The following is a 16,658-nucleotide window of genomic DNA, read 5'->3' on the forward strand; positions in this document are numbered from 1 at the left end:
TACATTGGGTGTAAACCAGGATAAAGGTATCAAACAGCCACAGCTGTTTCCTTAAATTGTATGTCTGGATAAGAAGCAAGATGGCTTAGTGGGAAGAGCACTTATATATGAGTCAGGTGATCTGTGTTCTAATTGCAGTTTTTCCACTTGCCTACCCTGTGACCTTGCATAGGTCACATGACCTATCTGTGTCTTGGTTGTCTCATCTCCAAAATAGAGATTAAATACCTGCTCCTCCCCACCCCCCATTTAAATTGTGAGCCCAGTGTGAATCAAAGATTGGGTCTGATATAATGATAATGTTGGTATTTGTTAAGCACTTACTATGTGCAGAGCACTGTTCTAAACGCTAGGGTACATACAGGGTAATCAGGTTATCCCACACGAGGCTCACAGTCTTAATACCCATTTTACAGATGAGATAACTGAGGCACAGAGAAGTTAAGTGAGTTGCCCACAGTAACACAGCTGACAAGCAGCGGAGCTGGGATTCGAACCCATGACCTATGACTCCCAAGCCCAGGCTCTTTCCACTGAGCCACGCTGCTTCTCATCATATATATATATACCCCATATATATGTTTTATAAAATATATATATGTATATATATAATAATGCCATATATACCCCAGAGCTAAGTGTAATGTAAATGTTTAACAAATGTTAAAATTATTGTTATCATCATCATCATGGGTAGTTGTAGTAACTGGAAATTCCTTCACCATCATCACACTCTTCAATAGTCTAAAGTAGCTTTTCAGGCATTACCAGCTATATCATAGTTATTGGGGGGCTAGTTCTTACAAATCAGTCAATCAATGGTATTTACTGTGTACTAAGCACAGTACATAGTTTGTAGACATATTCCTGGTCCATTGGGAGTTTATGATCTAGAGGGGGACTTAAACATTAAAATAAATTATGGATATAAACATAAGTGCTGTGGGGCTGAGGTGAATGTCAAGTGCTAAAAGGGTATAAATCCAAGTGGAAGGAGAAGGAGTAGAAGGAAATGAGGGCTTAGTCAGGGAAGGTCTCTTGGAGGAAAAGTGATTTTTAATAGAGCTTTAAAGGTGAGGAGAGTGGTGGTCTGCAGTACAGGACGAAATTGGAAAAACAAAGAGAAGATTAACATGGCCCCTGCTCAAGGATGACACACAAATTCGTGAAGCGAAGCGTTCCATATTATTCTGATGCCTGTTTACTTTTGATGTCTGTCTTCTCCCTTCTAGACTGTGAGCCCTTCGTGGTCAGGGATTGTCTTCATTTGTTGCAGAACTGTACTTCCCAAACACTTAGTACAGTGCTCTGCACACAGTGAGCGCTCAATAAATATGACTGAATGAATGAAGCAGAGTGTTCCAAGCTAGAAGGAGGATGTGGGCAAGGGGTTGAAGTGAGATAGATGAAACTAAGGCACAGTAAATAGTTTGGTGTTGAAGGAGTGAAGCATGCAGATTAGGATGTAGTAGGAAATCAGGGAGATAAGATAGGAGGGGGGTGAAATGATTGAGTGTTTTAAAGTAGATGGTAAGAAGTTTTTGTTTGATGCAGAGATGGATAGGCAGCCATTCAATGTTTTTGAGGCGTGGGGAAAGGTGAGTGGAACACATTTTTTAGAAAAAATGATCTTAACAGCAGAGTGAGATAAGGACTAGAGTGGGAGAGATGGGAGGCAGGACAGGATAACTGATTGGATAAGAAAGCACAAGAAAATGATGAATATGAATTTAAAGGTTTGTTTTTAATATTTGTTTTATTTCAATAGTAGTACAGATGAGCTCAAGAGTTAGTGCATTAAAAAAACTATTAAATAGTAATGTTATGCAGGTCACTGTGCAGTGAGGCAGATAGAAGCAAAGAAGTTAGAGAAGCAAATCAAGGAGGCAGAATTTCCTTTGGGAGACTGACGTACAACCAAGCTGTAGACCTGGATGAAGATATATAGAGCCATTATGGTATCCCAATATACTGGATATCTGAGAAAACTAAACAACATTTTGGGAAGTTCAGCCAAGGGATACCAACATACGAATGGAAAGATGGGAAACACAAACAATGAAATCTGGGAATGTAGTAAGTCCACTAAAATTAAAGAAATGTTTGTTCCCTACCTTCATTGGATGGAACATGTGAGGAGACTAGTCATTTGATTTGTTAGCCTGGGGCCAACTTGTTAAATTACCTGCCAAAAGATGACCATCTTATTAAAGTATCTAGAAAAAAGAAGCTTAAAAAAGCCCTTCGTCACATCAGGCATTCAAAAAGAATAGAATAAAAATGACAACTTTGCCTTAGTTCTTTGAAGGGTTGTCAAAGGCAGGTAATATGTCTGCAAACAATATTTTAATTGGAGAAAAAATTTTAAAGAATGCACTAGTAGATTAAAATGAACACTACCCATGTCAACAAGAGACTATAAAACAAGACAGCTAACCCTTACCTTGATTTCACAAAAGAGTGACGTCAATTCAACTGATGTCAGAACAAAAATAAACCAGGCTTCCTGGAAAACTCTTTGAGAAACCTCTGAGAGCTTGCCTCTACCCAGGCCCAAACTCTTACTGTTCTGAAGTGTAGCAAAGCAGTCCCTGTGCCCACTGGGAAATGGAGCTCTTCCTTTGCCTGCCTTACAACTTTTTGGTCACTTATTAATAGAGCAATTAGAAGTGTTCTGGTTGTTTAAAATTACATCTTTTTTAATCAAAAACTCCTCTAATGATCTAAAAAAGAGAAGAATGCATAGATGAAAACAAAGGATTAATTTGAAAACTATAGCTGTGTATTATGGCTAGAGATCACTTTCTCACAGGAATAATGCTGGTGGCTCAGGGTCAATTCAAATTAAAATTTAATGACGTGTTCTCCCTCCCATTAAATTCAGCATAATTGGAATAGCATTACCTCTAGTTATATGTGAACATTGAAGATCTAGGGAATCGTAATGGGAATGGTAAAGGTATTAAGAAGATATATGATGCACAATCTCTATGCTAAAATTATACATATGAAAGGTGCTTTCTTCTTCATAGTTACAAAAATAGTTAATTGAAGGAGTACAGTGGTAATGCAAACAGAGAAGAGAATCAATAAAAAATTTCTTGTTAATAGGTTAACCAGTTATGATTACTTGGTTAAAATTAGGTGGCAAAGATTTGGGTAAATTGAATAAAAGACAGAGAAAAAGTATCACTCTTTCTGAGGTAACTAACCTTAAACCTCAGGTTCATCCTGGTGGATAGAACATAGAGGCTTCAGATAAGACAACTGAGCTTGAGGATGTTAATAACAAACCCTAAGCTTTGGGAGAAAGGTGGTGGAGAAAAGCTGCAATAAGTATTATAGGAGCGGAGATGGTTTGCATTAAAAAAATAGACTGAGAAAGAAATTTTAATCCAGTCATTTTAACAAGGTAAGTACCCTCTTAATAAGGACTCTGTCTTGATCCGTTCAGTGTAATCAACTATGCTAAAGGACAGGGGTTGAGAGAGACACTGATAAATTGTAATACTCACTGCAGGTGGTTTAAAATTGCAGATTGGAAACATACTTAGTCTTAATTTGACTGAAAAACTTTGGTTTTATCATTTAGACAGGGATATTTTAAAACACCATATAAAATATCAACAAAATGATATTAATTGTAATGAGAGAAAAATAAATAATATAAATGATTAAAAATAAAATGAAACCTAATACCTAAGGATCCAGTTCCCTTAGCATTTGGGCTACCCACAGGGACAATTATAAATTCCTAGCAAAATAGCAGCATTAAAAAAGGAATTGCTTTAAGAAGAGAACAAATAGTAAACAAATAAAAATAAAAACAGTTCAGGTATTCTATTCTTGAAGAAGAAAAGTGATTTTAGAATGTTCAGATAGTTAAGAATTAGGAGTGCAAAATATAGGTTCCTACATTATTAATTTTTCAAGTGTTCTAGAAAAAGTTTGCCTTCAATATTCTCAAAGTTTCATGACTATGTTAATGTTAAAGAATTTAAGACTCAATACATGTATTCTTGCATTAAAAATATATGTGAAATTTACTAAAGTCTCCAAAAAAAGACCTTTCATCCAAATGCAAAAGATGTGTTTTTTTAAATTTTGATGCCACACCTTTCACTCAAATAGGAGTCATTTCATTAGAAATGCAAATCATTATTGAGTATCAAATGCGGTATTAGTTTGGGAGACTTGAAAATCAAGGTCCCTGGATTTACTGGAATAAGAAGTGTCAGTCTTTAGGATACCTAACTTACACATTTGCAAAATTGAAATCATGGCAGATAACCTCAAATTTGCAACTAGAATACCCACATATTTTATCCCAATATTGGCTACCCACAATTTTGAGCTGAAATAGATAAACTTCACTCATTTATTCATTCATTCAGTCATATTAATTGAGCTCTTACTATGGGCAAAGCACTTTGGGAAGCAGTTGGGAGAGTACCATACAATAATAGACAAATTTCCTGCCCACAGTGATCTTACAGTTTAGGACCCTCCATCCCATTCTGCCTTGAACCTCCCTGTAGATAAGAAGCAAAATGGCCACAACTTGGGGCTGCTATCACACAACCTCAGGAAGGGTTTGGAGACTGCTGCTGGAGTAGTCACTGTGGCTATGGGTCTAATTTTTAAACTCTGAGCCACAATGGATTTTATTTTGTGTTTTCAATTTGTTTATTTCCCTTATGTGTGCCTGTTGCTAACTCCAATCGCTGCATATAGTTTAAGACTCTATTTCTCCAAAAGGTCCGGGACCATGTCTAATTTCTTTCTACCTGTACATTCCTTCCCATTGCTTAGCACATGGCTCTGAACTCAGTAAGTGCTTAGCAAATGGTATTATTAGTACTGTTTCTACTACTATTCTCACTGTAGGTATTCAATTTTTATTGGCTTTCTCCCTCTGAGTTTGTCTTTCAAGAACCAGAACCATATCCCAGACTTTAATTGTAGATTAGTCAGTCAGTTAACTGTATTTATAAAGCATTTACTATGTTCCGAGCACTGTACTAAGCACTTGGGAGATTACAGTATAATACATTCCCTATCCACAATGAGTTTACAGTATAGAGAAGAGATTGCATAATACCAAGGAGGTAGTAAAGTGGTTCCAACCAGTACTGAAAAATAAATGAATGAAAGATAGGAGAGATGTTTTAAAGACCTAATGAGGTCATGACCTTGAGCAATGCAGCAGAGTTGTGGTCATTTAAGAAGCAGCAGCTAAAATACAGCATAGCATGCAACAGTAGGGAATATGTGGGCTTTTCTAGATAAGAATTAAACAATAAACCAATTTTATTTATTGAGCATTTACTGTGTGCAGAGCACAGTACTGAGTGTTCTTTTAATAAATGGACATGGCATCAAAAGGCAAAACGATAAACTGTTGCAGATTCATCAATGAACAAATGGAACAGTACGGCTGAGGAAAACGGATATGTGCTTCAAGGCAGATGGAGTTGAGGCCTTGCTGCACCAGATTTACAGAAACAGCAGCAGACAACCTCACCACCTGTGACAGCATCTTTGAACTGAAGAAAATGCTAAATGAAGCATGTTAATATATACTGTTAATGTGAAGTGTTGGTACTAATTTTACTGATGCTAATTACTGCTACTATTTTAAGAGTTTACCAACATTTCTGAGCCTTGTGTTTGAAGCTAAAAATTCAAGTGAAAAATTTTGCTAAGAGCAGACATTTGTCAGGTACCATCTCAGACTAAAATGGCAGTAACTTTGTTTTGTAGATATCTCCCTCTATTCACTCAAATATGACCAGGTCATAGCATGAAGATGCAACATGGCTTAGTGGAAAGAGCATGGGCTTGGGAGTCATAGGTCGTGGATTCTAATCCCAGCTCTGCCACTTATCAGCTGTGTGACTTTGGGCAAATCACTTAACTTCTCTGTGCCTCAGTTCCATCATCTGTAAAATGGGGATTAAAACTGTGAGCCCCATGGGGGACAACCTGATTGCCTTGTACCTACCCCAGTGCTTAGAACAGTGCTTGGCACATAGTAAGCACTTAACAAATACCATCATTATTTTATTATTATTATGTCACCCCTTCTAGAATATAAGCTCATTTTGGCCAGGGAACATGTTTGCTTATTTTGTCATATCGTATTATCACAAGCGCTTAGTACAGCGTTCTGCATATAGTACATGCTCGTAAATACAGTTGATTTGGGATGCTCATTTTCATACATAAATGAATAGAGGAATTTTTAACTTCTCAGGTTTTTTTATAATTGTGTTTTAAAATGATAATTATCAGAAAATACTTTTTTAATCAAATTTTACTACAGAATAACTTTTGTGCAGCGTGGCTCAGTGGAAAGAGCCCGGCCTTGGGAGTCAGAGGTCTTGGGTTCGAATCCCACCTCCGCTGTTCGTCAGCTGTGTGACTTTGGGCAAGTCACTTAACTTCTCTGTGCCTCAGTTACCTCATCTGGAAAATGGGGATGAAAACTGTGAGCCCCACGTGGGACAACCTGATCACCTTGTATCCCCCCAGCACTTAGAACAGTGCTTTGCACATAGTAAGTGCTTAGCAAATACCACCATTATTATATGTAGCTCAGAGGTATTCACTTTCATATCCTAAAATGAAATTCAATGTCCCAAAGATACAACCCCATGCAGTCCTTTCAGTTCACTCCAAAACTCCTATTCAACTTAATATTTCCTGAAATCTCATCCTAGGCCTTCTCATATTAAGAAACATTCAAAGAAGTTCCATGCTAACTATGGCTCAGTCACAGGGGAGGAGAACTCAGTGCTAACCCTATTCTTTAATAAATTCCTGATCAAGAAATCATGTCTAGCATATATCTGTCATGTATTTAAATGGTAGAACACAATGGGATACCACCCATTTTATTTAGCTGTATCTTGCAGACAATGCTTGTCATCTCAATCGACGTATTTTCAATCAATTATATTTATTGAGCACTTACTGTGTGCAGAAGGCTGTACTAAATGCTATTGAGAATGCAATATTACAGAGTTGATATACATGTTCCCTGCCCTTAATAAGCTTACAGTGTAAGGACTACTTTCCTCTATGATGGTGTTTGCATGGAAGTTACTTGGTAGGTAAATTGGAGATGTACTTAGTTCTTCCATAATGTTTGTTTTGACTGCACATTTGGGTAGAAAGCTGTTAAGGAGTTAAGGAATGTGTATCAGGCTGAATGAAATGAAATTAGGCATCAAAAGAAACAGTTTTGATCTTGCAGACAGCTTGCAAACAGCATAAATCAAAGCAGGCATCCAGTAGTGCAAATCTACCTTCATATATAGTTTATCATGAACATAATCCCTGCATAATAGTAGAACTAATAATAATAATTATGGTTTTTGTTAAGTGCTTAATATGTGCCAAGCACTGTTCTAAACACTAGGGTAGATACTAAGTACTCAGGCTGTCCCATGTAGGCTCACAATCTTAATCCCCATTTTACAGAGGACGTAACTGAGGCACAAAGAAGCTAAGTGGTTTGCCCAAGGCCATACAGCAGAAAAGTGATAGACCGGGATTAGAAGCCAGGTCCTCTGAATTCCAAGCTTGTGCTCCTTCCACTAAGCCACATTGCTTCTCAATATATCCTAAATATATCCAATATACCTTTTAACCACTAAGTGATAACTCTAAGAAAACCTATCTTGGCTCAACTAGGCAAACATTTTTTGAGGAGTTTTCCTCCATCTTTTCTTTTCCCTTTTGAATTTTCCCTCTCTAAAACTATCTTGTTTCGCAAATAAGAAACACCCTGAGGCTGACATGAGGAAACAAGCTAGCATCACTTACATTAGATATCACAGTTGCTTTTTGGGTGTGTAGGACCCTTGGGAAATATATCTGGGATGTTGTAGAAACTCAATTTTGATGATTTTTAGATTTCACTTTCATAGGGTTTTTAGCTTTAGAAAGGATATTATTATCAATAACATTATTAGTAATAACATTATTGATTTAATATTATTGATAATAATAATTTTGATAATGACATTTGTTAATAACTTTCTATGTGTCAAGCACTGTTCTAACCGCTGGGGTAGATACAGGCTAATCAGGTTGGACACAGTTCATGTCCCACATGGGGCTCGCATACTCATATTCTTAATCCCCATTTTACAGATGATGAGGTAACTGAGTCCCAGAGAAGTTAGGTGACTTGCCCAAGGTCACACAGCAGACAAGTGGATTAGAACCCAGGTCCTTTTGACTTCCAGGCCCAGCCTCTATCTCCTAAGCAATGCTACTTCCTATAATTATTATTATTGTTATTATATTTGTTAAGCACTTCCTATGTGTCACATACTGCTTTATGCACTGGGATAGGTATAAATTAATCAGGCAGGACACAACATCTGTCCCACATGGGGCTCTTTACAGTCTAAGTAGAAGGAAGAACAGGTATTGAATCCCCATTTATCAGATGAGGAAGCTGAGTTACAGAAAAGATAAGTAACTTGTTCCAGGTCACATAGCAGGTAAATCATGGAGTTGGGATTAGAATCCATATCCTCTGGCTTCCGGGACCATTCTCTTTCCACCAGGCTATGCTGCTTCTCATGAATTTCAATAGCATGGAGAAGGGAAAGATTTGTACCACTGAGTCACATCATTGGCTCTAAAAAGTCTACTCGTTTTAAGAAGCTGGTGCTCTCCCAAGGGGATTCACCCTAATTTTCAGATTCACATTTAAAGGATCAGTTCAAAATGACCAATGGGCCTTCCTGAAACTGAACTGGTCCTTCCTCTGTGCTAAGCCAAAAATTTCAAGAGTATTAGGCCAATGATGACCACCCAACAGAAGCAGCATGGCTCAGTGGAAAGAGTGGGAGTGGGAGGTCGCGGGTTCTAATCTCCACTCCGCTTGCCAGCTGTGTAACTTTGGGCAAGTCACTTAACTTCTCTGGGGCTCAGTTACCTCATCTGTAAAATGGGGATTATAACTGTGAGCCCCACGTGGGAAAGCCTGATCACCTTGTATCCCCCCAGTGCTTAGAACAGTGCTTTGTACATAGTAAATGCTTAAAAAATGCTACCATTATTATTATTAGCACACTGCAATTCTGGAGCTCGTTTGAACTCAAAGGGGTCTCTTCTTCCACCTCTCTGCAACATATGCTGCAGAACTGTATGCTGCGTGGCTCAGTAGAAAGAGCATTGGCTTGAGAGTCAGAGGTCATGGGTTCTAATCCCTATTCCGCTGCTTGTCAGCTGTGTGACTTTGGGCAAGTCACTTAACTTCTCTGTGCCTCAGTTACCTCATTTGTAAAATGGGGATTAAGACTGTGAGCCCCACATGGGACACACTGATCATCTTGTATCTCCCCTACCCCCTGTGCTTAGAACAGTGCTTCGCACATAGTAAGTGCTTAACAAATGCCATTATTATTATTACTATTATTATCATTAACTGGTCCGGGTCATAAATACCCAGGAAAAAATGTGCTCTCTGCATTCTTAGGTTGTGAACCCCTTGAAGGATGACAGCATTACAAATTCTCACCTGCATCCTCTCTCCTAGGGATTAATGCAGTGCTCTGTCCATAGTAAGTGCTATAATAATAATTATTATAACTAATATCCCAATAGGTAATGCAGTGTTGGACATATAGTAAGAACATAACAAAATACCACAATTATTATTAGTCTAAAATAGCAATAATAATCATTGGTAGAATGCATCGGATTTCTCATTCATTCATTTAGTGAGCAGAGCATCTTTTTCCACTGACATTCATTTCATTGCTTTGGAAATTTCATATTGATTTTATAAATTGCAAACAAATGAGGGTTTAGAAGAAATGTTCCATCAAAACAATTTAAAAACCACTGAAATTGGAGAAGGGATCATTGCATGCCTTGGAGCAAACGGCAGCAGAATTTTAGAACACTCCAGTTGTATTTCAATTACTGGCTCTTTCTACTATGGCAAAATATAGGGAGGAAAAAAAAAGAAAAAAACCCTTTAAAATCACCATTAAAAATGGGTCTGTAGAAACCTAATGAAATGAACATCAATAGCAAGGTCTTCATTGGCATTCTATAAATTGCTCTTGGTTCCTGCTCTCCAGCTAGATGATTGAGAGAGAAGTGAAAGAGCTTCTCTTCTGATTTGCTCTCTGTTGTGTTATGAAGGGAGTTGGAGGACAGTAGGAGTCTGTGATCCCAATTTAGGCTCTTGGCTCTTAGAGAAGAGGGAAGGGTGGGGAGCAGAGGGATTCACAGTGAGCTAGCAGGAGAAGCACAGAAGTCTTTGTGCCAACTCCTTGAGGACAGCAATTATGTCCACCAAAACTGTTACATCATACTTTCCCGAAAACTTGATACAAGTGCTCTGCACAAAGGAGGTGCTTGATAAGTATCATTGATTTATTGATTGATAATAGAATTGAAGAATGTCAACTCTATTAGTAACTCCAAGGTGATTGGGTGGTTTGGAAAGAATATTGTAGTCTGGAAAGGGGGTGAGACAAGGTGTGACTGTCCCTATCCACAATGAGCTCACAGTGTAGAGGTGGAAACATATTGATATAAATAAATAAATTGCCATTTTAACTTCTCTAGGAACTTCACCACCACCCTGCCAAAGTAGGAATCAGCAGTCATTTTTAGCTTCTGTCCATAATACTAGGCCCTTTAGAGTTGAATAGAACACGAAAAAGACTGGGGCTGATGATCCAAGAGTTTACCTTCAAGCTATCTTCTCATCCTGATTTTAAGATATTTGATTCAAATGCTTAATGTTATTTTAATTTAGCTTTTTACAATATAATTAGTCCATTATTTTATTCTGTGATCCACGGAGAAAATAGACTATGAAGTTGTAAAAGTAATTTTGGATTTATTTTATTATCCATAATGTACATTCTGAATGTATATTAGAACTGCTACTAAAGACCTATTTTGTTGAGAATGTTTTATTACCAATACTGTAAACCATTTAGCCAAGCACAAGCCCTGAAAATAGAGATTAATGAATATGTTGGGATATGATACTTTGACCAAAAAATATATCCTAAGGGCTGTGGATTGGGAAATATTTCAAACACAGGATACCAAATCTACAGCAGATATACTTGTAACTTTTAAGATGAGTTTCTGTAACATCTGGAAAATGGCATTTTTCAGATTCTCCATTGCAGTGAGCTAGAACATTTCAAAGTAATGCACCATAATCTAAATGGGAGCGTCATTGCAGAAGTCAAATGGTCTATTTGGGCTTGGGAAATTTCTAAGAATGAGAGGTGATGTTGGCTGAAAAATTGAAGCTTTAAGCTAAGCATATCTATGTCATCAAAGATTTGCTTGGGGACGTTTTTCTTCATTTGTGAAAGTAAAGGAACAAACTTATCTATTATTAATTTCCAATTAAATTTGGAAAATCATCTATAATTTTCCAAGTAAAATCATTCAGTAAGATTTCTTTCCCATTATGAAATATTTTGTATGAATCCCATAACACACTGATATGCAATAAAGTTGCTAAAGTAATGCCTACCCATCTAATAAAGGAAAATATGATATTTGTATATAGAGGCATAGTTTCTTCATATGGCTAGGTTCAATTTTTAAACTCATAAATTAAAATATACATAGAACAATTTCTTATTGAATGAAATATTTTCTGAACTAGCCCTACTGGTGCTGTGTCTGTTTCAGCATCTTTTCCTTTATTACAAAAAATGAAAAGCATAGGCATGCTTTCATCTTGTCAATTCAATAGATCAGAAGGGGAGAAGAAAGGCAGGAGAGAGGGAAAATATCAAGCATTTAAAATCATATCAAATTTTCATATAATGTCTGTCTCGTTTGTAAACAAAAGTTAAACAATAAAACTAATACCAAAAGTGCACTTTAAATATCAAGTAGAATATATTTTTACATCTCTGAAGCAGTGAGGGGGAAGATAAGTTGAACTATGTATTGGAGAATGGCCAAAGTTTTAAAAAAGAAAAAAAAATACTCGAATGTGTGTAAAGGAGGTTGGGAGAAATGGATAGGGTCATTGAGTTTTGGGTTGGCAGAAGTGTGTCAGAAAAGTTACTGATGCAACAGGAGGAGGAAGTGTGGAGGGAGTTGATTTAATGGAAGCAAGTAGATGCAACTTTGAGGCCCAATGTCAACAAAAACTGCATGTCATATCCCTTAAATGCATATGTTGGACCACAATTGTAACTTGGGATAGCTTTATATTATTATGTGAAAATATCCTTTTCTAAATATCTTAAAACTTGAAGTGTTGTTCAGCTTACTTAAAAAGTTACAGATATGCTATTATACATGAAAACATTCTGTGCCAAAAAAGGATGCAGAATCTTAATAACAGAATCATGCATGAGTTGCTATGATCTAAAGATTGTAGAAATTAAGTTTTGATCATCAATCAATCAACCAACCAATCAATGGTATGTATTAAGCTCTTACCCTTTAAAGAACACTGTACTAAGTTCTTGGGAGAACATAAAAGAGTTAACATAAAAGTAGATTTAATCCATAATATCAAGGAGCTTACAGCTGAGCAGGAAGACAGACATTAAAACTATCACAGGCAGGGGAAGCAACAAATCTGTATATATTAGTGCTGTGGTGAAAGCGACTGGGGTCAGTCAATACCTAAATGTTTATGGGGCAAGCAGTAAGAACTAAACGGGGTGGAAAGATAAGAGATTAATCAGGAAAGTCTTCAGGAGGAGATGAGATTTTTAGTATCATTATGAAGTTGGTATTAAGTACTAATTTCATGCATTGTGGCCCTGCTATCATATTTATCATATTTATTTAGTGCTTACTTTGTGCAGAGCACTCTCCTAAGCACTTGACAAAGGATGAGGTTCTAATCCCTACTCTGCCATTTCCTGCCATGTGATTTTTTTGAGTACATCACGTAACTTCTCTGTGGCTTAGTGTTCTTGTCTGTAAAGTGTGATTTAAATACCTGTTCTCCCTTAGCCAATGAGCCTCATGTCGGACAAGGCCTGTGTCTGTCAGACTGTGCTGTATCTACTCTAGTGCTGAGCACAATGCTTGGCACATAGTGAATGTTTAACCAATATTACTGTTAGTATTATTATCATAGATAATCAATAATAACAATAATAAACTTAGGTGCAGATTCAAGGTCATCAGGTCAGATAAGTTGCAGCCCACATTCAGGATATACAGTCTCAGATGGAAAGAGAACAGGCATTTTATTTCAGTTTTATAAACGAGGAAACAGAAGCATGCACAACTTAAGTGAGTTGACCAAGCTGATTCTCAGCAGCAAGTGGCAGATTTGGGAGGGGAACCAAGTCTTCTGACTCCCAGTCCCACAGTCTTTCCTTATGCAATATCCTTAATGCCATATTGCAAACACAGTCTGAGGAATTTTCCTGGACACTAGATTTGGTAGCCAAAATATGCAGTTTTTGTTTAAATTTGAATTGAGTAGTATATTACAGCCATAATCACTCTTCTGAGAGGTATTAGTGAGATTGTACAAGATTATATGTATGTGTGTGCTAATATATGATTAATAAATTAATCAATTAATGGTAATGTGTCTACTGAACTCTGTACTATATTTGGTCATGAGCTCTGGGACTCTCTCAGCCGCTGGCCTCTTGACTTTGAGTCTGATCGGGTAGGGTCGGCTCGTCCCCCGACCCTGGTCATCGCCTGCTTATTAACACTATTGTATTGTGTCTTACTGTACCATGTTGCTATATTAGCGATTTCGCTTGTTATTGTTTATTGTCATCAGTGCTGCCACCCACCTCTCTGGCCTCACCAGCCGTCTGACTTTGAGTTTGATCAGGTCGCCCCTTAATCGAGCCTACCCCCGACCCTGGTCATCGCCCGCTTATTAACACTACTATATTGTATCATACTGTATCATGTTACTATATTAACACTACAGTATTGTATCATACTGTATCATGTTATTATATTACCGATTTCGTTTGTTACTGTTTATTGTTGTCAGTGCTGCCACCCACCTCTCTGGCCTCGCCATGTCCCTCCTCCCCCCCTCCCCCCTCCCGCCCCTTCCTATCCTCCCCTTCCCCTTCCCCTTCCCCTCTCTCGCTCAGCTCTTTCCCGCTCTCTCCTCTGTCTCCTCTCCCCTCCCCTCCCCCACCCTAGAACCCCACTTTACCAGCACTACCCCTCTTTCCCCTCCCCCTACTCTTCCCCCCACCAAACCCCCTCCTCACCCCCTCCCCCCTTCTCTCTTCCCCACCCACGCCCCATCCCAGTCCTCCTGTTCCACCGCTACCCCTCATCTCCCTCTACCCGTCCAGGGCCCCGCCACCTCCTTCCCATCCAAACCCTCCCCTCCCCCCGCCCTTCCCCTCCTCCCCGCCTTGCACCCGCAGCTACTTTCAAGTGTGGCCTCTGGAACCCCCGCTCTATTACAGGTAAGCTACCTTTCGTCCATGACCTTTTCCTCTCCCGCTCTCTCCTCCTCCTCGCCCTTTCAGAAACGTGGCTCTCTTCCGAAGACACGGTCTCCGCCGCCGCTCTCTCCAGCGGAGGCCTCTCCTTCTCCCACTCCACCAGACTCACCGGTAAGGGAGGAGGCGTCAGCTTCCTCCTCTCGCCCCGTTGCCGCTTCCGCACTATCCCTCCTCCCCCCTCCCTCTCCTTCCCCTCCTTCGAAGCCCATATCATTCGCCTCTACCACCCCGTCCAGATACTTGTCGCTGTCATCTACCGCCCTCCCGGTCCCACCTACGACTTCTTCAACCACCTTGATCCCTTTCTCACCTTCCTTCTCTCCTTCTCTCTGCCCACTCTGATCCTCGGAGACTTCAACATCCATATGGATGTACCCGACGACTCCTCTGCCGCCCGCCTGCTATCCCTCCTCGACTCTGCCGACCTCCTCCTCCACCATACCGCGCCCACTCACCGACTCGGTCACACCCTCGATCTCGTCATCTCCTACCGCTGCACTATCTCCTCCCTCACCAACTCTGAAATCCCTCTCTCTGACCATAACCTTCTCACCTGCCTCATCTCTCACACTCCCTCCCCCTGCAAATCTTCGCTACTGCCCCACAGAGACCTCCGCTCTCTCGATCCCATCTGTCTTTCCAAAAGCATCTCTCCTCACCTTGCCGCCCTGTCCTCTCTTCCCACTCTCGACGAGCGGGTCTCCGCTCTCAACTCCACCCTCTCTACTCATCTCGACTCTCTCGCTCCCCTTTCCCTCCGCCGCTCTCGCTGCACTAACCCACAGCCCCGGATCACCTCCTCCGTCCGCCTCCTATGCTCCTATGCTCGAGCTGCTGAGCGCTGCTGGCGAAAGTCCAAGCACCAAGCCGACCTCACACACTTCAAATTTATCCTTTCCTGCCTTAACTCTGCCCTCTTCTCCGCCAGGCAAAACTTCTTCTCCTCCCTCATCGACACCCACGCCCGTCACCCCCGCCGATTGTTCCAGATCTTTAACTCTCTCCTTAAGCCCCCTGTTCCTCCCCCTCCCCCATCTCTCACCCCCAATGATCTGGCCACCTATTTTCTCACAAAAATCAACACAATCAGGTCTGAGCTCCCCAAAGTCACCCCTCCGCCTCTCCCCTCCCCCCCACCAACCCTCTCCCCTACTTTCCCATCCTTCCCTGCAGTATCCTCAGAGGAGATCTCCTCCCTCCTCGCAAGTGCCACCCCCTCCACCTGCACCTCAGACCACATTCCCTCTCACCTTATTAAAACCATCGCCTCTGCCCTCCTACCTTCCTTAACTTCTATTTTTAACCACTCAATCTCCACTGCCTCCTTCCCCGCTGCTTTCAAACATGCCCACGTCTCCCCCATCCTAAAAAAACCCGCTCTTGACCCCACTTCCCTCTCCAGTTATCGCCCTATCTCCCTACTACCCTTCCTTTCCAAAATCCTAGAACGAGTCGTCTACAATCGATGCTTAGAATTCCTTAACTCCCATTCTCTCCTAGACCCCCTCCAATCTGGCTTCCGTCCCCTCCACTCTAAGGTAACCCATGACCTCCTTCTTGCCAAGTCCAATGGCTCCTACTCCATTCTGATCCTCCTTGACCTCTCTGCTGCCTTTGACACTGTCGACCATCCCCTCCTCCTCCATACCTTATCTCACCTTGGCTTCACAGACTCCGTCCTCTCCTGGTTCTCCTCTTATCTCTCTGGTCGGTCATTCTCGGTCTCCTTCGCTGGCGCCTCCTCCCCCTCCCATCTTTTAACTGTTGGAGTTCCTCAAGGGTCAGTTCTTGGCCCTCTTCTGTTCTCCATTTACACTCACTCCCTCGGTGAACTCATTCGCTCTCACGGCTTTGACTACCATCTCTACGCAGATGACACGCAGATCTACATCTCCGCCCCTGTCCTCTCCCCCTCCCTTCAGGCTCGCATCTCCTCCTGCCTCCGGGACGTCTCCACCTGGATGTCGGCCTGCCACCTAAAACTCAACATGAGCAAGACTGAGCTCCTCATCTTCCCTCCCAAACCCGGTCCTCTCCCAGACTTCCCTATCACCGTGGATGGCACCACTATCCTTCCTGTCTCTCAGGCCCGCAATCTCGGTGTCATTCTTGACTCGTCTCTCTCGTTCACCCCACACATCCTATCCGTTACCAAGACCTGCCGGTTTCACCTCTACAATATCG

At 40.6% G+C, this 16,658-nt stretch overlaps 1 non-coding gene across 1 annotated transcript; it reads left to right on the forward strand.

Annotated features, from left to right (window-relative positions):
- Nucleotides 1-1,082: 1,082 nt before the first annotated feature.
- On the forward strand, nucleotides 1,083-1,190 carry LOC114811635. The gene has a single exon (XR_003759331.1). It is a non-coding gene; the product is annotated as a U6 spliceosomal RNA (small nuclear RNA).
- The last annotated feature ends 15,468 nt before the right edge of the window (nucleotides 1,191-16,658 follow it).

Source organism: Ornithorhynchus anatinus, chromosome 4 (genome assembly GCF_004115215.2).
Source record: "Ornithorhynchus anatinus isolate Pmale09 chromosome 4, mOrnAna1.pri.v4, whole genome shotgun sequence".
In the NCBI taxonomy this organism is placed as follows: Eukaryota; Metazoa; Chordata; class Mammalia; order Monotremata; family Ornithorhynchidae; genus Ornithorhynchus; species Ornithorhynchus anatinus.